The sequence below is a fragment of the Patella vulgata genome, chromosome 4, assembly GCF_932274485.2.
Source record: "Patella vulgata chromosome 4, xgPatVulg1.2, whole genome shotgun sequence".
Lineage (NCBI taxonomy): Eukaryota > Metazoa > Mollusca > Gastropoda > Patellidae > Patella > Patella vulgata.
In genome coordinates, this window is record NC_065882.2 from 85,723,689 (window position 1) to 85,750,619 (window position 26,931).

Sequence of the window (26,931 nt, forward strand, 5' to 3'; positions counted from 1 at the left end):
TTTCTCTCCATCTCTGAAAATTTCTAGAAACACATCAAAAGCCAAACCTACCAATAAGCAAAATGGTAGGATTTGTATACATTGTATACATCAAAAGCCTTTCTACTGAAAGTAGTTTTCTTATAATTTGTTTAATTTCGTAAAAATTTGAAATATTACATTTCCTGTTTTCTATTCCTGTAAACCGTTAAAAATCTGTTAGAAAAATGGTAGAAATTTTGATGGACGAAAATGGCGGGAACACAATGACAAGCAACAGCCGACAATATGAATTATATATGACAGGCGAAATGAAAGCATCAAAGAAAATTGGAGATAGCCTTTTCTCTGAAACATCTTGGAACTTTTAGATGTAGGAATGGTGGTGTTCCACGGCTATTACTCTGTTTGCGTGATGGAAGTTTTTACTAATACAAAATGACGTCTGCTGGCACGACACAAAAAGCGCGCGTAGAAAGCACTCGGCGAGAGCTATGAATCGAACTTAATTTTCGTTCCAGCTAAAAGCTTTGTATAATGGGAGACTAAAAACTCTAATGGACTTCAACAGACAGATAATGTTTGACAGGGAACCCTGGCAACTCTCTCACTACTTCGTCCATTAACAAATATCTTCTTGTCTTGGCGCTCGCGGAATTTTACACGTTATGTTTCAGTTCGTGCTGACATGGAGAGAATATGACCATCAGGTTATCTGTGGATATAATATGGGTATTAGACACACACGATTCAATCTGCACATTAATAATACAAATACCAAACCATCCACGCTAAATCATATGCTCTCTACGACGTCCGCCATTCTTATTCCCGCTCTAATTTACCTTAATGGATATGAAATCTGTATCCACCAATCTAAGCCAATCTTTGAACCCTTGTGGAGACGTTTTTGGTCTTAAATCCCCTTCCTCTCTCGACAAATTCAACCTAAAAGCTTTTACAAATTATTACGGCACATAAACAGTATTTAGGCTTTTCTTGCCGTTGACGGTAGATTGTATTTATATAGAAAAGTTCCTGCCATCATTTGCCATTTATCTATTATCTTCTTCTTGGAACAGACTTTTATTTTAATAAGGATCTTCTTGACAACTCGCAGATTATGGCGGAATATTTGTATTGTGCTAGAAGACGAAATAATGGAGAATATCAGAGAAAAACTTTTCTTGTTTTTTTTTTGTTTTGATATCAATCAATGAGGAAGAGATTACAAGTGTATTTTAAAAGTAAGTGAAAATTTTAACAGATTGCTAAAAAGACGAAATCAAAATCGAGTTGAACTTATATAAATATTTGTGGAATTTGTTTGAATATGTTTGAGCCGTTAATGGACGGTACTTGACACAAGTTTCTCTATAGTTCCCATAAACCACGGATTTTACATAAAAATTTGCTATGATCGACAAATTTCTGGTTTTTAGTATTTTAATCAGTGATTATTATTCAAGAATAATATATTGTTTTCTTTTCCGGGTTTTTAAAAAAAATTTCTTCGTTTAATGACACATATGAGAGAGATGATAGGAAATAAAGAAAGATGGAAACTGGAATTCCACTCTTGAAAGCCAAAAAAATCTCTGTTTAATATTTTAGTTTTCTGAATAATTTTCTACTTGTGACATATTTTAATTCGAATTTAAATACACACATACACACTACTTTAATAATATTAATAATATTGAAACACATAATAAACTCCTTTTTTTTTAAAACTCAAAATAATATGAATTAAAATTCATTGTGTATCTGTGCATATTCAAGAGTTTTAGATTTGCATTGAATCGTACAAAACTATCACGGTGTAGAATGGCAGTGAATGTGAACTACGTCACAGCATATGAGCTCAAGACCGAATGACGTCTTCTAAAACATACATACACTACTTATTCTAATTCAAAATAATAGAAATGCAAAATTCATTGTGTATCTGTAATGGTAGCTGTGCGTTAAATATTTTATTGGAAAAACTATTCTAAATTTTAGATCTTAATATTTGGGCATGCCTTTGCCAGTGTGTGTGAAATATTATGTCACAACATGTAAACTCAAGATTTAATGACGTTACAAGAGATGAGCTCTAATTTAAATGACGTCATTTAAAAGGATGTAGAACGTTTGACTTGAGTGAAAAATGTCAACTTTGTTTCAGACGTGTATAGTGAAATTATTGTCCAATAAAGAAACATTTTCAGACAAAATGATTTTAAACATTCTAACATATACAGGTTGGGACGTTTAAAATAATTACGTAATAATCGTCTTCTGCTTTTCATACATTTTCTGTAGGTCTTTAAAAAATAAAAATTCTGTCGTTTTTGTTGCGCCGTATACAAGCACACTATCTCAAACATACTGTGAATGTAAAGAAAATTCAATTTTCTGTCGTTCTTTCAAAAAAAATATAAGCCATTCAATTCGCCATCCATGCGGTAAATTGAAAAATGAGATAACTAAATTATTTAATTTAAAATGATTAATAAGTTTGATAAACTAGGATGATATTTATTCACCATGTAAACAATTTAATATTATGGTTTTATTGTTCAGTATACAAGAGGCCGCGAGCACAACTCGCGTGCATTGTATTACCAAGCAGCACGTGCACGGATTCTCGCGTCACGCTTCTAAACGAGATCTCGTTTGGTGCGAGTCCTGTGTGCGAGCCAGGTTTCTCTATGAAATATGAAAAATAATATGACTGGTCTATTGTTCTGGCTTATTTTAACCCACGAGCACAAATATCCTGAAAGGCAGATGGAGCAAACATGCAAACCATCTTTCATATCTTATTTACCATTTTAATATCTTCTGACATTTCATCCCGTTACAAAAACTCTTCTTTTTTAATTTCGTTTGGTGTGTGTGATATTTTTTTTTTCTTGTTAGTTATTTTTATGTTTCACACATTTTAACCCGTTAAAAAACAGTGTGATATTTTTTTTTTCTTGTTAGTTGTTTTTATGTTTCGCACACATTTTATCCCGTTAAAAAAAACTGTGTGTTATTTTTTTTTTTTTTTTTTTTTTTCTTGTTAGTTATTTTTATGTTTCGCACGTAAAACATAATTATAATATATTTCTCTCGGTCTGATCATCCCGTTAGCAAAAACTTGAATTAGCAAAAACGCAATTAAATAATTTCGCTGGGATTGTATGGCTTCTAGGACAGATATCTAGAGGGAAAAAATAAATAATGTTTAATTTTTTTGAATAAGATTTTTGATTGCTATCTTGGTGATACACAAATGTGAAGACGAAATGGGTGCTGGTTGAATATTTGATAAGAGAGAAAAAGATCTGTGAAGCGTGCAATGTTCGTGCTGTGCTCAAGACTTGAGGCCATTGTAAAACGTGTGACGTATCATCTACCTTCCTCTCATCAAAGAACAAGATCACGTGAGACTCATCTTGACGAGCCTTCGACACGGTCACGTATCTTGTATCGGAAAATTAAATCATTACCCCCGATGAAATATCTCAATTTGCTAAAAGCAAAACGCAATCGTAGGATTTATTTCTCTGGCTGAAACGGAATTGACTTGTCGTTGGGAGTGCGTTGAATTATTGACTGCGCATGCTCAATGTTTTCAGATGGACATGTGCTGATTTGGAGAGATTATTAATCGGAGTATAACGTGACTTCAACTCCTCGACATCTCTTGGAAATATGGCGACGAGTTTCATGTGTTACATCGTATCCGATTCTCTTTTATCAAAGATCAGACCCTACTTCCGGTTTATTTCACAATAAATCTACTGGGTTACACTTCAGTCGTGTGTTCGTATTTTATAGACACGCTCAACTGGATACATTTTTAATATAGATCAGATCCGCGCATTTTATCAAAAACTACAAACTATTTTTTTTTATTTTGGAAAAATATCTAATATTCGGCATAATCCATGTACCTAAAATTGATTATTTAACATTTAATGAAGAAAATAAAATTAAAATAGCAACGCTCGATAATCTTCCAGTACGGATTCTGTCGGATTAAAAAAGGAAACCCAGCGAAATATTTCTGCGAAAAATAAAGGTGGCGGTTGCTGGTTTGGGCCATAATCCAATAATACATCTTCCATAGAGAATGAAGGGGGGGGGGGGGGATTCTTGAATTCTCGAGAGAATGGGGGATGATACAAATTTTCAATTCATCATATGTTGGTAAATATTGAACGGAATTGAACCATTTTTGTTAGATATTCAACTTTCACAATCTTGTAGCTTCCATAAAAGAGAGAGAGAGAGTTTAACGTCTAAACAACACAAACTAGGTCATTTCGGGACTAACATATGGTTCCATTTTATTTCAATAATTCTCTTGCGCGTAGGGGTTTTTGCCAGTGGGAGGAAACTGAAGGACCTTAGGAAAACCCACGAGGTCGGACAAGCGACCCTATTCTTTGTCACCTACAATCGGGGAATCAAAACGACGCCACTTATGATCCAATGCTCACGCGTTAACCATTCGGTTACCAATACCAACCACCCCCACCACCACCAACACCACCATATAGGGATGCCATGTAGGCTACTATGTATGATAAGCTTACATATTCGTATATTATTTCGAAATTCGTCCACCTGTCGATCTGTCGCACAACTCTGCTTCGAACTGAGGTAGTAATTTCAACCATTGTGTAAATATGTATTAGGTGACGGAGTTCGATGGCGAACATTTTTTGCTCAGGCTTGATTTGATTGGTCGAGATTGCATGACGTGTATAGGTGCAGACGAGAATAAATGTCAATTTTCCCGCTTTGCTTGGGTTAATCTGTAGAAGTCTTGAAACTCGGTATGAGAACCCAATAATGTCCTGTTTCAACGATAAAAAAATGAAATGGGGCATAACGTCTTACTTTTCTGCTCCGACTGGGCTATTGAAGACGGACATACGTCATAGAGTGTGTTATGAAGAATATTGTGCCGGGATAGCGGCAATACGGCCTACTTTTTTTTTTTTTTTTTTTTTTATGGATTGGGGAACAGGCATAGCCATTAAACCCTTCTCCCTGTCAGATATAGATACACGTATTCACATAAAGAAATATAGCGAGTGTGTTATAGTTGTTCCTGGAACCGTCTGGTGATTTCGAAAAAAACAAGTGAACAGTTTTAAAACTTGTATCGATTTTTTTTTCTGTCAGGCGGTCTATTAACCAATGTGATGAGACCTCGGCTTTTCGTTCCATCCGAACAACTGGGCGCTGTTGTTTTTCAACTCCCCGTCTTGCATCACTGAGAAGGGACTTTTTCAGTCAAGACCGGGGTCGAACCCGGGACCTCCTGGTAAGCGAGCCACGGTTCTGTTTTAACGATAAAGAGCTAATTATGATAAATATGGATTTTACGAGCGCGGGGAGATCTAAAAGAAAGGCAGATTTTATATGATAATATTTTTGTGTTATTCTTCTCTGAATTTTTTTAATGAAGAGGGTCGGAAACAGGCCGTTAATGATTTTTACAGTTTTTTGTATTAATCTTTATATCTGAGGTGAAGCGAAGCGTGGCGTTTAATTGTTTCAGTGTAGCGGGATTATCACACAATGGTGTTTATTGTTAAACCCGCATTCATAACCATATGTTTCAGATCTGTTCGTTATTCAGTCATAACCACAAATATGGCAGACGAAAAAGGTCTATTTTATTTGTTGTGTTGCTTGGACAGTTCATTTCAGTGCTTAGTGAGTGGTTCTGGTGGAATAGTTCGGCGACTCACCCATCATCTCACACCATATCTCCACTTTTACCCTGCATTGGCCGATCAACGGGATTTTCAGACGTGGTTTCCCCTTGCCAGTGGTGCAGGACGGAAGGCCTGACAAATCGTTCTGATGGGACGAAAAAATTAGGCCCCGTGTATACATTGGCGTGCACGTAAAAAATCCCTTGGCAGTTGGAATTCGATAGAAGAGTAGACCATAGTGATAATGCCCGGGAAAAATTTCCCTCATAGCACGCTGTATGGCGTGTGGGGTTAATTTCCTGCACCAACCGGGCGTATCATATCGAAAATACGCCATTGAGTGTGGTATGAGTACAAGGGATTCACACCCCCGCCTAAATCAATTTGTCGCTGTTTGACCCGTTACCTTGCATTCGATGCTAATTTCATACAGCCGAGACCAGGAGAAAACTCAACGAGGTTGGAATTTTACCTCGCGTAGATCTCAATATAAAAGCAGTGAGCCGCGTTGGCTCAGTGAGTAAGGTTTGATCCCGGTGTTGACAGAGAAGAGAGAGAGAGAGAGAGAGATGAGGTTTAACGTCCACTCGACCAAAACTAGGCCATTTTGGAACGAACATATGGTCCAATTTAATTTCAATAATTCGCTTGCGCCGTAATGGTCTTAAGCATTGGGAGTAAACCGGAGGACCAGGTTGTGTCAGTGGTGTAGGACGGAGGGACTGTGAGAAAAGGTGTGCAGTCGTGTACATGCTGGCGTGCACGTTAAAGAACCCTGCTTTGACAATTGAAATTCAAAACAAGAATAGACCGAAACGCCGCTGTCCGAGCAAAATGTCTTCATTAGCCCAGTTGGACCACGACAAATGGGTCGTTAAACCTTACCATATCATTTTAATATTAAAACTGACGAGTTTGTGTTACCATAGTTATTAGTCGTTTGGTTGTCCATATTATTCAAATTCCACTCGTTCTGAGAACCATTGTTTATTTTCAATCATTTCATCTTCAACTGTCATACAAAAACTTTTTTTCTATTCCATTTGCGGGTACCGTAATTAATGTTGCATATTGTGAAACGGTAATGACGCGCAGTTATAACACATCAACATTTCATGTGTTTGAATAATTAACGGCTAGTTTTGTTTTATTTTATAATTTATAAACCTAACTCTGTAATTATTCAGACGACAATAAAAATAAATATAGTTTTATATTTCAAAATAAACACTGAATATTGCTAGTCCCTGTCTCAAAGTCATTATTACCATATCATCACGTGACGAGATTCCATTTTAACATGGTTTAATCTTGTAACATGACTGAAACATATTGGCGCCATATGGCACGTGGATGGGGGACACTTCATGACGTATTGTATGGCGTACAATAGAACTTGATACCCTTAAATACTTTAAAGAGAAAAGTTGTCATTTGAATATCGATAAAATTGGAGATAATTTGAATTGTTCAGTATATTATATTCAAAGCTAGGCACACTGAAGATGTGAAGAATTTATTTTTAAAAAAAAGCAAAACTAGACGCTGGCAGGTTTGAGGTGTATTTTATAAGTTATAGAATTTGCGTTTTTCGGAAAATATCAGATTTTGCCACAGATTCATCCACGCTAAAATATACCCGAACTGATATGAAATGAAATGGGGTTTAACGTCCTACTGTTCTGCTCCTAACCTGGGCTAATGATGACGGACATACGCCATACAGTGTGCTGAGGAAAATTTGCCCGGGCAGCGGCCCTACGGTCTACTCTTATATCGAATTCCAACTGCCAAGGGATCTTTTACGTGCACGCCAATGTGTACACGGGACCTCGGTTTTTCGTCCCATCCGAACGACTAGACAGCTGTCCTTGCCAGGCCCTCCATCCTGCTTCACTGACAAGGGGAAACCACGCCGGAAAATCTTGATGAACTTTCTCGGCCAATGCAGGGATCGAACACCCGACCTCCAGACTAGCGAGCCAGCGTCTTACCCACGTGATCCCCCAAAATATACTCGAACTGATTAATTAATTTAATTAAGAAAAATAGTATCAATGGTAGATAATCTTTTCCCTTGGATGAAAAGGATTAAACAGATTTTAGCTAACATTTGTAGGTGGCACTGGCTTGCTTGTAGCATCTACAGAATGTTTACAACGTCAACTCGACACAAACTTGCGCGTAGGGGTCTTTAGCAGTGGGAGGAAACCGGAGGACCCGAAGAAAACCCACGAGGTTGGACAGGCGACCCTACTCCTTGTCATGTACAATCGGGGAATCGAAACCACGCCAGCTGACTCAATGACAGACCTTACGACACAACGCGCACGCGCTAACCATTCGGCCACCCAATCCTCCTTTGCTTTCAGAGATTTCAATTTCACAAGAGTGGTGATGCCGATGAGTTCTTCTATGAGAGGGATATTTCGACTGGACTACCTAGAGGAAGCGGGGACACGAATATGCTCCTGTATGAGAGAGGTGTTCCCAAAGGGGTTTTCTATGAGAGGGGTTGATACTAATGAGGAATGTTCTCACTGGATTCCCACGTGGTAGGGGTCATGTATATGAGTTCTTCTCTGAGAGGTATATTTCCGCTACACTCCCCTGTGAGACAGAGAGGATAATACAAATCAGGGCCCTGTTGCTCGAAATTTTAGTAGATACTTCAATTTTCATTGGCTAACCACTAAAATCAGTCTAATATTATCCAATCAAATTACAAAAATTTGGAGTTTATCTTAGTTAAAATTTCGTGAAACAGGCTCCTGCTACTTTATTTTATGAGAGGGGTGTTATCCTGTTATCGGCCTTATCTGTATTGTTTATATTTTATGTTGCAGTTGTCCTTCACTGTCTGGATAGGCCTACATCTAAATTAGACCCAATATTTGTTGATGTGATTTAGAAATTAAAAATGATGAAGTAATCAAGTTCTTCTGTGACTTGTATTGAATACAGAACAGAGATGAAATGATATGGTGTTAATAAATCAACCGGGATAATAGAACGGGGATATGGAAATGAAATGAAATGGGGTTTAGTTTAATACTGTTACACTATGACTGGGGTCATGAAGACGGGGGAAGTATACACTGATGAACTTACTTCATTATTCACTGTCAATATTCTACAACATTCATACTTATTTTACTACCCATTTATAGCGCTACATAAACATACATTATGACGTCACATTAATAATGACGTCATTGTAATAATCATATTAAACATACATTATGCAAGAGCTAAATCCGCCTATTGCAGGCCTTTCTTTAGGCCTTAAATGTTATCTAAATTATTCATTAGACATTACTTAACCTATCCAGACAATAATCACCTCTCGATGGCATCGTTAGCCTGCGATGTTTATTGGATTAGGTTCCGATTTGCTGTTCGACTTCCATACATAATTTAATCATGAAATGGATAATCGAGACTATGTTTTTTTATCCTACCGACTTTAGTAATGATGATGAGGCTAGGCCGAAAATTCAATTTAAAATCTCGGTTCATAGTGGATCAATTTGACTGAAATTTTCAGCAAATCCCCTTTACATTATCTAGTTTTTAACTATTATAGTAAGAACTACCAGCTCTTTATCTAATCTCCCATGTCAGTATCTTTAAGTTTTACCTTGCACTATTTCACTGGATTATATAAAAATGTTTGCTGACATCGTTTAAAATAATTCTGGAGCGTGAATTCGGATGAAAAGATATATTGATGGAAGTAAGTATAGTTACTTACAATAAATATTTAACAACCGTTCCATGTCAGTTAATAACATACTTATCTAGCTTTAATTACATCAACTCTGACATGCACGTACATGTGCGTTCCTATTCCTTATATTATATATACACGTAATGTTTACAAACCATCGTGACGTAATGTATTCAGCCTGTACTTACCAATCTAATCACGCGAGATGTGTAAGATGAAGCACGTGTTTACATTCCTTGATTGACAGCTGTCAGTTACAAGACACCCAACAACATTGATAAATAACGTTAGACCTGTAACCCCAACCATAATGGCGGCTACAACAAGATTGGAATTATATATCCAAATAAACAACGCTCTTATTCATATATTATCGACTATCACCTGCTTCTACGAGTTGAAAATGAAATGGGGTTTAACGTCCTACTGTTCCTCTATGACTGGACTAATTAAGACGAGTATATGCCATACAGCGTGCTATGAGGGTGTGGGGGTGGAGGTTGGATAGGTGAATTGTTAGCGATGGCGCGCTGTATCGCAAGCTCTGTCATTGAGTCAGCTGGCGTGGTTTCTATTCCCCGGATGTGCGTGACAAGGAGTAGGGTCGTCTGTCCAACCTCGTGGGTTTTCTCCAGGTCCTCCGGTTTGATCCCACTGCTAAAGACACCTACGCGCAAGCGAATTATAGAAATAAGGTTGAACCATATGTTAGTCCCGAAATGACTTAGTTTGTGTCGAGTGGACGTTAAACCCTATTTCGCTGTCCTCTCTCTCTCTCCCTCTCTCTCTCTCTCTGGGGGAAATTTTACGGCCTACTCTTATTTCTAATTCCAACTGTCAAGGGTTCTCTTACGTGTACACGGGACCTCGGCTTTTCGTCCCATCCGAACGACTATACATTGTACCTTGCCAGGCCCTCTGTCCTACACCACTGACAAGGGGGGAACCACGCCGGAAAATACCTACGCGACCTCCGGGTTAGCAAGCCAACTTCGTGACTTCCGTAATAATTAGAACAACGTTAACGTGAAATCAAAAATAAAATTGTAAAATTGTCTCCGATGATCACGAACGCGGTTATATTTTGACATATTTGTTGATGGTTGAAAGAACAGATTTACATTGTTTGTAAATTGGCTCTTGCTTCTGAATTTATCTTTTAATCTTTTAATCTTTTAATCCGCCAACTAATATTAAATCTACTTGTCACGATTTACCTGTACATGTTGTATTTCTGTTTGTTTTGATGATAAAAAATCGTGGGTTTTATTTCTGACACATTCTCCTTTTAGCGGCCTGTTGTGAAGATTCCGATTCCAGAATCGTCCCGGGGGGTTAGCACGTGCGCGCTGTATCATACGGTCTGTCATTGAATCAACTGGCGAGGTTTTGTACGTGACAAGAAGTAGGGTCGCCTGTCCCAACCCCGTGGGTTTTCTCCTACTGCTAAAGACCCCTTTCGCGCAAGTGATTTATTGAAATAAAATTGAACCATGTGTTAGTCCCGAAATGACCTGGTTTGTGTCGAGTGGACGTAAAACCCCATTTGTCTGGCTTGTTTCCCTTTGTTATTGGTGCTTAACGAAGGGCCCCGGCAAGGAATGGTCTCTTGTCGATGGGGTCCATCAGCTTATTCGTTGGTGTGAAAGGACAGAACCCTTGACGGAAATTCGAGTAAAACAAAATTATCGAAACGTGACTGTCCTGGGAAGATTTCCCTCGTAGCAGGTGGGGGGGTGGATGGCTGAATGGTTAGCGTGCGCGCGCTGTATCATAAAGTCTGTCATTGAGTCGACTGGCGTGGTTTCGAATCCCCGGTTGTACGTGACAAGGAGTAGGGTCGCCTGTCCAACCTCGTGGGTTTTCTCCGGGTCCTCCGGTTTCCTCCCACTGCTAAAGACCCCTACGCGCAAGCGAATTATTGAAATAAAATTAAAACCATGTGTTAGTCCCGAAATGAACTAGTTTGTGTCGAGTGGACGTTAAACCCCATTTCTCTCTCTCTCTCCCTCGTAGCACATTGTGTATGCCAGGCTTCATTATGACGGGGAGTCACGGTGGCTAAGTGGATAAGACGCTGGCTCGCTAGCCTGGAGGTCGGGTGTTCGATCCCTGCATTGGCCGGGATGATAGTTCATCCAGATTTACCGGCGTGGTTCTCCCTTGTCAGTGATGCAAGACGGAGGGCCTGACAAGGACAGCTGTCCAGTCGTTCGGATGAAAAACCGAGGTCCCATGTACGCATTGGCGTGCACGTAAAAGATCCCTTAACAGTTGGAATTCGATATAAGAGTAGGCCATAGTGCCGCTGTCCGGGCAAAATTTCACTCATAGCACACTGTATGGCGTGTGCCCGTCTACATTAGCCCAGTTCGGAGTAGAACAATAGGACGTTAAACCCCATTTCATTATGACGTTGACGCTCAAACCCATTTTATTTTGTTTTCTAGGTATTGGGGCCTGATCTTTACGGGTGATGTGCGATTGTTGAAATGTCTTTCACCTCTTTATCAAATCTCAGAAACGAGAGAAAACAAAAACCTAGAACTGGCAATGGATGAAAGTTGAATCAAATGTCGAAGTAAATATCAAGCCCGTGTCTATCTTTACCAACCCGGTAAACTAGATAAATTGGATTCATTAACTATGGGCATGTTTGGCGTGGTAGGAGTAACGGTGTGTAATTAGAAGCCGACCAGGGTGGCCTGCCATCTCACGACAATACGTCTATGTTGATTACCGTGATTTGACAATTCCGTGTCATCGGTTTGTTCCCCTGTTAAATCTTATTATTAAACTACACGGTGAGTCTCTTACACTGTATAAATTGACACTTTATTATCGCTTCCACAGATCATATATAAGGAGCCACAGTGGCTAGGTGAGTAGGACGTTGACTCGCTATCCTGTAGGTTCAGTGTTCGACCCGGTCATCGCGATATTCCGGCTCAGTTCCCCCTTTTCCGTGATGAAGGACGAAGGGCCTGGCAAGGGACAACATTTAGTCGTTCGGGTGGGATGGAAAAAGAGGTACACATTGGCGCGCACTTAAAAGGACCCTTGACAGATGGAATTCGAAATAAGAGTACGCCGTAGCGTCGCTTCCGTCAATTTTTTCTCAAACTGTATAGCGTATGTCCGTCTTCTATAGCCCAGTTGGAGCAAAACAGTAGGACATTAAACCTATTTCATTTCATTTCTACCAAACCCACAAGGGGGGTTGGATGGCCAAATGGTTAGCACGTGCGCGCTGTATCATAAGGTCTGTCATTGATTCAACTGGCTGGCGTGGTTTCGATTCCCCGGTTGTACGTGACAAGGAGTAGGGTCGCCTGTCCAACCTCGTGTTTTTTCTCCTGGTCCTCCCCCCCCTCCCACTGCTAAAGACCCATACACACAAGCGAATTATAGAAATAAAATTGAACCATGTGTTAGTCCCGAAATGACCTAGTTTGTGTCGAGTGGATGTTAAACTCCATTTCATTTCATTTATAACTAATCTCACAAGTAGTGCCTTGACTTGTAGATAGAGAATATGTGATAACAGGAATGTAATTAAATTATGGTGTGAATTAGTAGTAGATAGTGTATAATTGGTTCTACATGTTTTTATATTTATCAATGAATCTAGTTAATAGTAAAATCAGGTAGAATTAAAACCTTAGAATTAACCGGGATAATTTCATTACGAGTTCTCTTTCCTGGTTTATATTTGTATTCAGCTTCTATTCACATGGTAATATTCTACTGATTCTTGGTCTTCGCTCCTGGGGTGGCGCTTTTCTTGTGGCGACGCTCTTGTTCTTGGGGCGACACTCTTGTTCTTGTAGCGATGCTCTTCTTGTACTTGGATGATGCTCTTGTTCTTGGGGCAACGCTCTTGTTCTTGGGGCAACGCTCTTCTTCTTGTTCTTGGGGCGACCCTCTTCATCTTGTTCTTGGGATGGCGTTATTCTTCTTGGAGCGATGCTCTTTGTCTTGTTCTTGGAGCGACACCCTTCTTCTTCTCCTTCGTGTGGCGACGCTCGTCAAAAAAGTCTAAGGCTCCGTCAATTCCTGTACGATTTCTGCGCGTACTTTTTTATGAGGGGCGGGAAGGGGGCATTTTTCCCCATGTACATTGGGTAATTTAGATAAAATTTTGCTAAATATGTGACATCGTGTGGGAAACGTTATTTATATCAACTAGTACATTGTTCGGGTGTGCCTTGGATATCAGCCGCGTGAATTTCTTCTAACGATGAGGCTGCACACCAAAACATCTCTGGCAATAAACTAGATTAAATATCTACTGACAGAGGAAATGAAATGAAATGGGTTTTAACGTCCCACTGTTCTTCTCGGACTGGACTAATGAACTAGAATTCTTATCTTGAATGGTGTATTTAAAAGAAAAAAACAAGTTCAAGTTCGTCTCAATCAATATGGTATAGAGTTGTACTATTTGCCTCGTATGTCAGATGGAGTTTATTGTTACAGTAAGTGAAAACATGGTCGTGTTTTTGCTCGTGCAGACCCAGACGTCAATCTGGCACCGTTATTTATTTCTATAATTCATCTAGTAAAAGCAAATTCCATCCCGGTGTTGATGAACTGCTGGAATAAAACATGACCAGGGTTTGTTGTTTAATCATTACTAGAGTTTGAAACTTGAGAAACAAGAGTTTAAATCTGACCCGGAACCTAGTCAGTTCTTGTAGTCAGTTCTCCTGGCACTCCTCTATACCTGTTCATTTGACCACAGTCAGGGCTGAGAGAAAGTTCAAATTTCCTTTAACTGGTTAATGCGTTAAAATTTTAAAGTTAACCAGTTAATATGAGTTAATTATGAGGTTCGGTACCAGTGAAATCTTGAGATGCACAAACCGGAAGTTGAATACAAGTAAACATGCAACTGTCCGACCTATATTTCAACGTGAACAACATCTTAACTCTGTTATCCTTCCGCCTTAAAATCAAGAATATATACCAAAACCCCGCAGAATATGTATATTAAACCCCTTTTCTTTGATCATTCAAGAAAAACAAAAATTCAACGAAAAACGCCGTGGAATAAGAGGGGAGTTGGGGGTGGGGGGGTAGAATGACTGTTAATAACTTTTGCACGTAGAAGTTAGGGGGTAGGATGGCCGATTGGTTGGCTTTGAGTCAAATGGCCCGGTTGTACGTGGCAAGGAGTAGGGTCGCCTGTCCAACCTCGTGGGTTTCCACCCACCTCTAAAGACCAATACGCGCAAGCGAATTAGTGAAATAAAATTGAACCATGTGTTAGTCCCGAAATGACCTAGTTTGTGTCGAGTGGACGTCAAACCCCAGCTCTCTCTCCCTCTCTCTCTCTCTCTCTCTCTCGTATGAATTTATTGTGTCGTGTTTCCATTTAGCATATTTTTTATAAATACCGAATGGAATTGGACTATTTTTGGTCTGATATTCCTTCTATAGAGACTCAACTTTCCCAATACATTGTAGATTTGAAATCCCCGAAATAAAGGTCAGCGACTTTAATATACAAGGACCAGTCCACGTATCCTTTCATTTCATTTCATAGATCTTTTGTCATTTCTAATGTCCGTGTTTTTGTCATCGGTTTTTCTAGTTAACTGTTGTGTGGCGCGTTCCTCATGATGACACATTAACCCCCATTTTGTGTGTGAAATAGCTTTATTTAACGTCCGCTTCCACAGAGGTGACCAGTTATTTATGGAATTGACCAGGTGTTTGACCGTCATGAAGTGCGAGTCTTTAAGGGTAGTCTCGCGCTATCCAGTCGATACAATTCTTGTCGATGTCCAGTTACTGGTCACTCGAACCACGGTCGGGATATACCAAGGTTAATGGGGAACGAGACAATGTCCATGGTCGGGATATACCAAGGTTAATGTGGAACGAGACAATGTCCATGGTCGGGATATACCAAGGTTAATGGGGATCGAGACAATGTCCATGGTCGAGATATACCATGGTTATCGAGTAATGGAACGATGTCCACGGTCCGGATATACCATGATTATCAAGGAACGGGAGCGGTGTTAACGTCATTGTAGAGTCACCCGAGTCTACGCTACTCCCCCACAATCAGGTCGTCTGATCCACCCAACTCCTTGAATTAATCCCCTAAACTAGAGAATACCTTCGTTACTATAATACCATGTCTACATCTCGAGTACCTCGTGGCTTTTAATCCTTTCTGTCAATACCAATAACCTCAAGTAGGATTTATAGGGGCTCCGTGGAGAAAGTAAGAACGTGAGTCCTTGACAACCAGGTGTCACTTGTAAATATATCTACCTGGTCATACTATAAACAATGTTGTCTCTCTTTAAATAGGAAGTGGCACTAGGTGTCCCGTAAAACAAGTACGGGGGTACTATATTAATCGATCCGCAGTTGTCCAAAGACCACGCATGGTAAGTGTCATGTCGATCGAACTCGAATCGACGGAGCCTTGGTGGGTTTTTAAAAGCGTTGCCTCAAGAAGAACAGCAAGGTTATTAAGTGTATTCAAACAGGTCCTGGTTCAAAAATAAACATCCCTTGCCATGCCCAACGTCCTCCGCTGAGTCAACAAGGGGATACCGGTGAACTTTCTCGGCCAATGCATGGATCGAATACGGGACCCCCAGACTAGCAAGCCAACGTCTTACTCACTTAGCCACTGTGGCTCCCGCTGTAATACAATATCATTTGAGACCTAAAATTTAATATTGTATTTGAATCTATGTCAGTATTTTATATTTTGCTATGCATTACATATATTATAACTAGATGTTTATTATCATGTTACACCGCTCAATGAGTAGAATGATACTAATTCAAACTACCACGCGCTGTTTTACATGCTTTACATGCATAGCCATGGCTCCCTGAAGCTTAGAGATTCTGACAACGTCCATACACGGGCCAGATAACACATTCTCATTCCAGAACGCATTACGTCACTTCTGTTGGTTAGTCATTCCGATTATATGTTGTATATCAATTAAATATTATGCTATGTCACGAACAGTGGTTCTAAAAGACCTGGTGATCGAGTGTAACCGCCATTTTTGTTGTTATCTTAATTCTCGCTAGTTGACATCTCGTCAGTGATAAACGGGATTTGGTTTTGATGGGTGAAGTGTGTGTTGGACTGAATGCCTGTCGTACGGTCGTGTTGGGGGGTTCTAGGGTATTAGTCTAAACCCATCTCGGATCATAATCAGTCTATTAGGTTGACTCTGTCGCCATTGAGTCGCTTCACGACGTTCAGTTGTCTTTTTATCTAGAGTTATATCGATTGGGTACACCTGACATAAGGTAGTGTGGAATAGTTTGATGCCTCATCAGTTTCTCTGGGTTTATCAATATTAAAATGGTCGCTTTTATTTGGGTCAAAAATAATATAATTGATTTAATTGGATGTTAATATGTTGATTTGTGAGATGACAGTCTGCCTATAGATAGAACTAAAGTTGGTTCAATTTTTTTTCAATAATTCCCTTGTGCGTAGGGGTCTTGAACAGTGGAAAGACACCGAAGGATCCGGAGAAACCCACAAGTTTGGACAGGCAACCCTACTCCTTGTCACGTACAACCGGGGAATCGAAATCACGCCAGTTGACTTAATGACAGACCTTATGATACAACGCGCACGTGCTAACCATTCGGCCACACAACCCCCCTTCTATATAAAAGAAAACACCAATATAAGCAAACAAAAAGAAAATGGAGAGTTTTTAAATATAGGAAATATGTCGAAGTTAACGTACAATTTACAGCACGTTTAGTTAAATGTTAAAGATCGCTGACTATTTTAAGACATCCATTACGCGTCATCCGGGTATTATATTTGAATAAACTGCATCAACTCTCTAGGAATAGAGATGGAGAAAGCCATATGCAACTACTTCCGGAACTCCCCTGATACCGCCAGAAGAACACCCGCAGGTTGTCATCAATTAGGTCCGGGTGTTCAGTTCTATATAGCCGTGGGTATGTTTGCTCGCTTGGGTTCATATCGTAGCCCACATGTTAGAAATATGCATTCCTTTATCGCTATTCAGCAACGTTTGCCATTTGGAGAAGTTGCAATAATTAGCCATGTATATACCTACACCACAGTTTGGCATCGACTCAAATTTACTCACAGAAATGTCGTAGTGACCCCCTTATAAGGTTCTATTTTAAAGCAACAGTTTGATTTGTGAAATGAAATGAAATTAAATGGAGTTTAGCGTCCTTTTGCTCTGTATCAATGGGGCTAATTGAGACGGGGGACATTTTATTTTTATTGAAGAAATATACATCTTTCCATCTCATCGACTAATTTATTTGCAAGAAAATGGCTAAATATCTGTGAATTTCTATAAGATAATATTCTCAATGACGCGTCCCTAACCTGTATCCCAAATTCATCTCAAGGGTGTTTGTTGACCATCCAAGATTCAATGGCGAATAACTTTGATATTTAAAATTATTTTCTACCTTGAAGGAACTAAAATTTATTTCAAACTCCAGTTGTAAGTCTACTAATCGGCTGTCTTATTTTCATTGGACAATCTATATATACGATTTGAGATGCAGGGGGTGGGGGGTGGCCGGATGGTTAGCCTGTCCGCGTTGTATCATAAGGTCTGTCATTGAGTCAACTGGCGTGGTTTCGATTTCCCGGTTGCCTGTCCAACCTCGTGGGTTTTCTCCGGGTCTTCCGGTTTCCTCCCACTGCTAACGACCCCTACGCGCAAGCGACTTATTGAAATAAAATTGAGCTATATGTTAGTCCGGAAATGACCTGGTTTGTGTCGAGTGGACGTTAAACTCTCTCTCGTTCACATTTTTCGGACTAAATGTAATTTTTCACGGATTATTATGTAACATTTAGTTAATACAACAAAACCAAGATATAAATAGTTGATACATTTGGGATATCAACGTTTGGCGTCGGTCAAAATGGGCTCTGTTAGCCACGGTGGCTCAGTGAGGTAGGAGCTGGCTCACTAACCAGTGAGACGCGGGTTCGATCTTTTTCAATATTTCCGCGTGGTTTCCTAGTGTTGTAGAATGGGTGACCTAGCTAGGAACAGTGTATAGTTGTGTTTATGGTACAAAAAAACGAGGTATCGTGTACACATTGGCGTGCACGTTAAAGAACCTTTGCCAATTTGAATAGTAGGCCGAAGCGTCGCTGCCTGGGCAAGATATTCCTCGTCATCATTGACTCGGTTGGTGCAGAAACGTGGGACGTTGTCGTTTCGGCAGAACGAAGAAATGAGGTTCACATTGGCGTGCACGTAAAAGAACCCTTGGCAGTTTGAGTAGTAGGCGGAAGTGACGCTGTCTGGACACGCTGCATAGCGCATGTCCGTCCTCATTATTAAGATTGCTGTAGGAGAGGAGAATGTTAAACCCATGATAGAGTAACATTGGTGTAGACTAATTATATAAACTTCAAGACCTATCTCTCTAGAAACCCAGAACAACAATAATCAACTCAATATCACTTTATCATTGCTGCCTTTATTTTATCACGTTCTGGTGTTGTGATTATACGAACAGTTCCACTGTGAAGGTTTTACTGTCTGTATGTCACTACCCCGGTCAATATACCATAATGAAATCTGTACACCCCTCCCCTCCCCCAGTCTACTGTAGCTATGCAGGACTATGCCTAAATGGTTCCAGTCTACTGTAGCTATCCAGCACCCTGCCTAAAAGGTTCCAGTCAATCAATCTATATTATGTTTCTCTGTCTGTATCGCAAAGTTTGGTCTGTCACTACCCCCGGACACCATCCCATCCCCCATCCTACAATAGATGACTACAGCCTTGTCTAAAAGGTTATCCTTGTTATTTATTAAATATAACGTTTAAACACTTTAATTCTTAAATATAACGTTTAACCACTTTAATTCTTAAATATAACGTTTAAACACTAATTCTTAAATATGACGTTTAAACACTTTAATTCTTAAATATAACGTTTAAACACTTTAATTCTTAAATATAACCTTTAAACACTCTAATTCTTAAATATTACGTTTAAACACTCTAATTCTTAAATACGACGTCTAAACACTTTAATTCTTTTTAATCCTCTAATTCTTGAATATAATGTTTAAACACTCTTAAATATAACGTTTAAACTCTTTAATTCTTAAATATAACGTTTAAACTCTAATTCTTAAATATAATGTTTTAATACTCTAATTCTTGAATATAACGTTTAAACACTCTTAAATATAACGTTTAAACACTCTTAAAAATAATGTTTAAACACCCTTAAATATAACGTTTAAACACTGTTATTCTTAATTTGGTTGGATACCAAAATCACATTAGTTTACAACCGGCGATGTTACAGAGAGATACAAAAGGGGGGTGTTGTTCAAGAATAGAATTTCTAAATTTTTATTAATATATATTCGACAATTAGTGTAAATAAATAGTGATTAACGACAGATTATTCTGGTTAGCATAGATTTTATTATGTAGAGTTATAGAGACATCCCTCTTTAACCTCTTATTACAGACCTGTCTAAAATTCTTTAAGACAGGCCTCTTTAAGATGAAGTCGTAGCCAGACCCCAACACGATATGATAACAAGTGGAGTTGTTGAAGGGAGTGACTTTAAACATGTAAAACAGCGGTAGGTTATATTTGTACAAAAGCTATATCAACGTGATAAATCGTTCGATCAGACAAAATCTCCATATGTCAAAACAAATAATTACTCAACAACTAACTCTCACTGTACTTTACAATCAAATTAAATACGAGTTAACTCATCACGATCATTATCATCACGATCATCGTCGTCTTCATCATAAATACTCAACAACACTCACTATACGTTACAAACAAATACAGTTCGAGTATGGTCTTCATCATCGTGATCCTCTTCGTCGTGTTTATCATCATCGTCGTCATCATCATCATCATCATCATCGTCGTCTCAACAACACTCACAGCAATTTAAAACCAAATACAGTTTGAGCCAGATCTCATCGTCGTTGCCTTTATCCTCATCGTCTTCATCATCGTCTTCATCATCTCTTAAATATAACGTTTAAACATTCTTAACGTTTAAACTCTCGGGATCGTAAAACATTATGAGAGAGAGAGAGAGAGAGAGAGAGGGGGAGAGGTGGCGTTTAACCTCCACTCGGCACAAACTAGGTCATTTCAATAATTCGAAAGCACGCCAACTGACTCAATGCAACGCGCAGGCGTTAATCATTCGCCCCCCCCCCCCCTGTAAAACATTATATTAGTGTATTAAAAATGAAACTTTGTTTTCTACCCAACCCTCTTGTGTGACGCTGCTTAGTGAGGATTACTTTATCTAATAGGTTATAAAAATCTTTTAAAAAGATATAAATTGGCAATTGCATGAATTGAACGGAGGGTTATTGTGTAGGTTATAGGGAAGGGTGTTCCATATTCCGTGAGTTACAAGTTTGAGTAATTCTTAAGATTGGCCGATGGTTCCTTGCTTTAATCGCATGGTATACTGGATGTTAAGAATCGGGTCTGGCTTGATATGGAAGCTGTAAACAATGTGTCAGGGGTCAGGACATAAACAATGGGTGAGGTCAGCGTATAAATGATAATAAAGGTCAATTTACTAGTTCTATCTACTGACCATTGGTTGAAACTCCAATCCTAGACAGCTGGTCAACGGTCATATCAATATCTGTCCTACTTCAATCTCGACACAATAATCATGGTGTTTACGTCTACCACATGATACAAGTATCTGTTTCAATAATTCTCTATTTAACATCTAAAACAAACAAAAAACATTTTCACACAAAGAAATAAAATGAGGTTTAAACTACAACTGTTCTACACCGACTGGGCTAATGAAGACGGGCATACGCCATACAGTGTGCTATGGGGTAAATTGTGCCCCGGCAGCCACGCTAAAACCTTGTCCTATTTCGAATGGGGGGTGGGGGTGGATGGCCGAATGGTTAGCACGTGTGCGCTGTATCATAAGGTCTGTCATTGAGTCAACTGGCGTGGTTTCGATTCCCCGGTTGTACGTGACAAGGAATAGGGTCGCCTGTCCAACCTCGTGGATTTTCTCCGGGTCCTCCGGTTTCCTCCCAATGGTAAAGACCCCTACGCGCAAACGAACTATTGAAATAAAATTAAACCCTATGTTAGTCCCGAAATGACCTAGTTTGTGTCGTGTGGACGTTAAACCCCATTTCTCTCTCTCTCTCTCTCCCTATTTCGTATTCCAACTGACTAGGGTTATTGTGTGTACGCGGGACCTCGGTTTTTCGTCTCATCCTAGCGACTATACACAAAAAGAAATATCGTGAAGTTCATTGGATTTTATATTGGTTTGTTTTATTTGTGTATGAATGGTTTCATTTTTTGTAATTTTTAGATTTCATGATAACAATCTTCTGATTTTGCGTCGATTATTAAAATATTATAATTCAGTGGATTGTTTTATTTTTGGGTTTTATCGGGTCTTTGTTTGTTTTTATGGGATGGGGGTGGGGGGTGCTTCAGAAGACATACACTAATATAGCAACAATTATAAGCTTGTGCATATCCATCTTCTTGGTTAGAAGTAGGTCGAAGATTCTGATTGATAGCACACACGGTGCTGGCGCTGTCTGGGCAAAATTCACCCGACGAGACATTAAACACCATTTCGTTCAGTCCATTTTGATATTAATGTATTATTATTTATATCTTCTATCAGAGGTTTACTTCGATTACTTTTATTTGGCTAAGAATCTTTATTTAAATGAGAGGGAGAGAGAGAGAGAGAGAGAGGGGGAGAGAGAGAGAGGGAGAGAGAGAGAGAGAGAGAGAGAGAGAGAGAGAGAGAGAGGGACCTTATGTTATAATGCACAAGCGTTAAACCATCCAACCCCGCATTATTTAACAAATAAATCAGCACTGTAAATTACATCAATATTAATCAATTAAAATATAACAGTTTAGATATTTATAAATATATGGTGTTGGAAATTGATGATAAGATAAGTTTTTAAATAAACAATTATATACAAACTTCACGCTTTTAGTTTACACAAACCAGATTAATTTGAGGTCATTAATTTCAGTGTTGTAATCATGTTAATTTGTGGCTGTGAATTTAGACACTATAGCAGTTTTCAACTTGGGCTCTTGCAATATCCGTCAATGGTGCTTGATTGTTGATCTCTCTAAAACACCACATCCTGTAAATAAACGTTATTCTGGTAGCCTACTAATTTAAAAATTACAGTTTCACAACATTGTAGTTGAGAAATATGGCGGTTTGTACAAATCTGATTAAAACGCAGATTCTATTTCGTTTCGGTTTTTTCTAAAGTTCAAAATTTCGTTTTACTTGTCTTTACTACACTAGGATCTGGGCCCTTATTCACGAAAACTTAAACTAAGTTGCAACCGAAATTTTAAGAAATACTGCAACTTCATTGGATATATGCAAATTGATTTTACTGGTCAGCTAATCGAATTGCAGTATTTCTTAAAATTTCGATTGTATCTTAGTTTAAGTTTTCGTGAATAACGGCCCTGGGAGAGTTGTTATATTACAGGCGTTCCGGATTCCGCGAGGGATTAGTCAATGAAACGGTTTGTTACTGCGACTTCTTGGCGGGCGATGCTTGGAACTGTGGGTAAACCACTAGAAACGTCAACGCTGATTGATTAATCAATGTCTGGCCTCATAAGGTCAAAAGCCGCTCGTACGACCCCTGACACTAGCTTTTACTACAACCGGTCAGATCTTCATGTAGTGTAAAAAGATAGGTTGCCAGGCAACGAAACATACGCCCACAGCAGCTAAATCGTCCGGGCAGTCAACAAGAGTTGTGGCATATTTTTACTTTTTTCGGTAATGAAACATTTATAAAATGTGATTAAGACCAACAACTGAGAAAACCATTAGAATTTGTTTGGTTTTTATAAAGTTTTGCCCCATGCTAACGTTTTGTATACAAAACTTTTAATATCATGGATTTAGCTGTTCCAAGTCATAAAAATGGACGGACGACAATATACGACCACATTTAAAACGAAATGATATGGTTCAATTTTATGTCAATAATTCGCTTGCGCATAGGGGTCTTTAACAGTGGGAGGAAACTGGGGGACCCGGGGGAAACCCACAAGGTTGGACAGGCGAACCTATTCCTTGTCACGTACAACTGGGGACTAGAATTGACTCAATGATATGTCGACCGAGCATTGCGGCCTAGCCTCGGTCATAATACTAAAGTTGGTACGATAAAAAACATAGTTTCGGTTTTCCATTTCATAATTTAATCATGAATAAAAGTAGAGCAGCAAATCGGATCCTAATCCAGTAAATATGACATCTAGAGTTGATTATGGTCTGGATAAGTTAATTAATGTCTAATTAATAATTTAGATAACATTTCAGGCCTAAAGAAAGACCTGCAATAGGCAGATTTACCTCTTGCATAATGTACGTTTAATATGATTAATACAATGACGTCATTATTAATGTGACGTCATAATGTATGTTTAAGTTTGAGATTGTTTTGTGAAACCGGGGCCTACTTCTTGTTCGTTCCGCTAATTTTCTTATTTATGTTGTTGTTTACGTTGTTGTCTATTATTATTTCAACTTCCGGTACATGATTTACCCTATTCTTGACGGGTTTGATTTTAATTAAAATTATTAACATATGAAGCAGGCATAAAACAATAAAAAAAGGTTCCTGTATTTAAAGTTGTCACTTTAAAACATTAAAATTTACTGAAAAGATTGGGAGGAGCATCTTCTCCCTTCACCCCCCGCCCTTTGCTCGAGCTCTCTATAGTTCAATAAAATAAGTTTAAAATAATCTAATGAAATTAAATGGAGTTTAACTTCCTACCGTTTTGAGAGCGAAACGTCGCCCTGACAGCCGCACTACGGCCTACTCTAATCGAATTCTAACTGTCAAGGCATCTTTTTCGTGCACGCCAATGTTTACACGACACCTCAGTCCTCCGTCCTACAAATATAAGTTAAAACACATACTATTACAATTAATTCTGATAGAATTATGTCCTGCGGATAATCTGCTTCTTATTCGCTCCACTAATTTACTGCTTCTCATCTGGACATCTTTTTCTAACACCTTTATTAATTAGTTTATTTAAGGTATTAAACCACGGCAGCTCCTTACATCACAAACCCCTCCAACCAATCGTCATTCAATCCCTAAAACCCATGTATTGTTTTCTTATCAAATCAAACGACAATTTAAATGTTCTACTCGAGACAAACGAATGACTTCCATCTGTTGTCTGCCTGTTAATCCTACCACCAAAACAAAGTTAATATACTATTCACAGAAAATTAGAATATAATAGAGTTTGATTTACTTACAAAAACACGTATAACAACACCTAAATTAGTTGATACAGTCGATAACAAAGAACGCGAACTTTAGGAAAATCAAGGACTGTGATGTATGAAAATAATCGACAGGATTTTAAGGTGGTTAATAAAGGTTATGTTACTACTACCCAATGGCTTGTCTGTGATAAGGAGTTCGGGCCCCTGTAAAACCTCTCCACAAACGAATTATTGAAATAAACATTAACATGAAATAAAATGAAATGGGGGTCTGTTCCGACTGGGCTAATGAAGACAGGCATACGCCCTACAGTGTGCTATGAGGGAAATTTTGCCTGGACAGACAGCGGCACTATGGCCTACTCTTATATCGAATCCCAACTGTCAAGGGTTCTTTTACGTGCACGCCAATGTGTACGTGGGACATCCGTTTTTTGTTCCACACGCACGTCGCAAGGGCCTGCACCTCTGACAAAGGTAAAACCGCGCCGGAAAAATCCTCATGAACTTTCTCGGCCAACACCAATCTGCACCAAACAGAGGTCCCGTGTACATATTGGCGTGCACGTAAAAGATCATATAATAGATTGTGTAATCCTTGATAAAACTACCATCGATCAGTTTATTAGCTAGCAATCAAGGTTGATAACACATTAACTAATCAACGGCGTCAACTACAGGCTTAGGTAGATTAAACATCTTATTGTTCAACCAATCAAACCAATCAAAACATTCACAGCTTCAACCATTGGATTAAATCAACATGTGTCGTCATGAGTAATATGTTTTTCAGTAGTCCAAAACAAAATGAAAACTTTTATATTCTGTAATGATGAACTTATAGAACGAGAGTTAGAAAGAAATTGGGTTTAACACCCACTAGGTCATTTCGGGACTACCACATGGTTGAATTTTATTTCAATAATTCGCTCGCGCGTAGGGGTCTTTAGCAGTGGGAGGACACCGGAGGACCCGGAGAAAACCCACGAGGTTGGACAGACTACCCTACTCTTTGTCACGTACAATCGGGGAATCGAAACCACGCCAGTTGACGCAATGACAGACCTAATGACACAACACGCACGCGCTAACCATTCGGCCACACGACCCCCTTGGTATAATGTGTACGGCAGTGTACCAGTTTACTTAATGACAGACTTTATGATACAGCGCGCAAACGGTAACCATTCAGCCCCCCGCCCCGAGGAATCGAAACCAGGCCAGTGTACTCAATGACAGACCTTATGATACAACACGCACGTGATAACCATTCGGTCATCCAATACAATATTCAATCAGCCACACCTTTATTCCGCCTCTTGATCTAGAAACATGAATAATTTGACATCTGTAATAAATTCCAATCGACGTGTGTCTGTCTCAGTTGCACCATCATGTTCTGTGTAGCTACAAGTAACATATATACAACTATTACACTTTAACATGTAGATACGTTACTAATCCTACTAATCCTATCGCTGGGCATTATAATACATTATATACTCCTACTGGTATCATACCAGTCCAATATTAATGCACATATTGTAATGGAGATATAATTCGCACATTTATTCATTCGTTCCTGTAAATGAATGAATTTAATTAATTAATTAATAAAGGAAAGAATTAATAAACGCACGAATTATATTCCCATTACAGTACCATTACATTTTGTGAAGCATATAGCAACAGGTAATACACGACATGGAGCAACAAGTAATACACGACATGAGAGAGAGAGAGAGACAGAGAGAGAGAGAGAGAGAGAGAGAGAGAGAGGGGGGGGGTAACGTCTACTCTCAACAGAAACTATGTTATTTCCGAACTAATATATGATATTGTTCAATTTGATTTACAATAATTCGCTTGCTCCTAAGGATCTTTTGCAATGAGAGATAATCGAAGGAAAAAGGAGAAGACCTACAAGGTTAGGTAAACGACCCCCCCCCCCCCCCTCCAGCCCACCGTACTAGCATGTCCGGGATCGAAGACACCCCACTTAACTCAATGACAGACGTTTTGATCTAAAGCGCATGCGTTAAGCCCCCCCCCCCACACACACACACTAACAAAGAAACATGTACTATTAAAAACAATACATAGACTTATTACACTTTCATAAAATTAAAAACAAAAATGTCTTTTGACTTCTATTTAAATCAATTTCCAAAAGTGGTATAACGTTCTTTAA

The 26,931-nt window shown here is 39.0% G+C and overlaps 1 protein-coding gene across 2 annotated transcripts in view; it reads left to right on the forward strand.

The window, feature by feature from the left end:
- The window catches only part of LOC126817266 (insulin gene enhancer protein ISL-1), a 74,593-nt gene that overhangs the window by 11,603 nt on the left and 36,059 nt on the right, over window positions 1–26,931 (forward strand). The window lies entirely within an intron of this gene.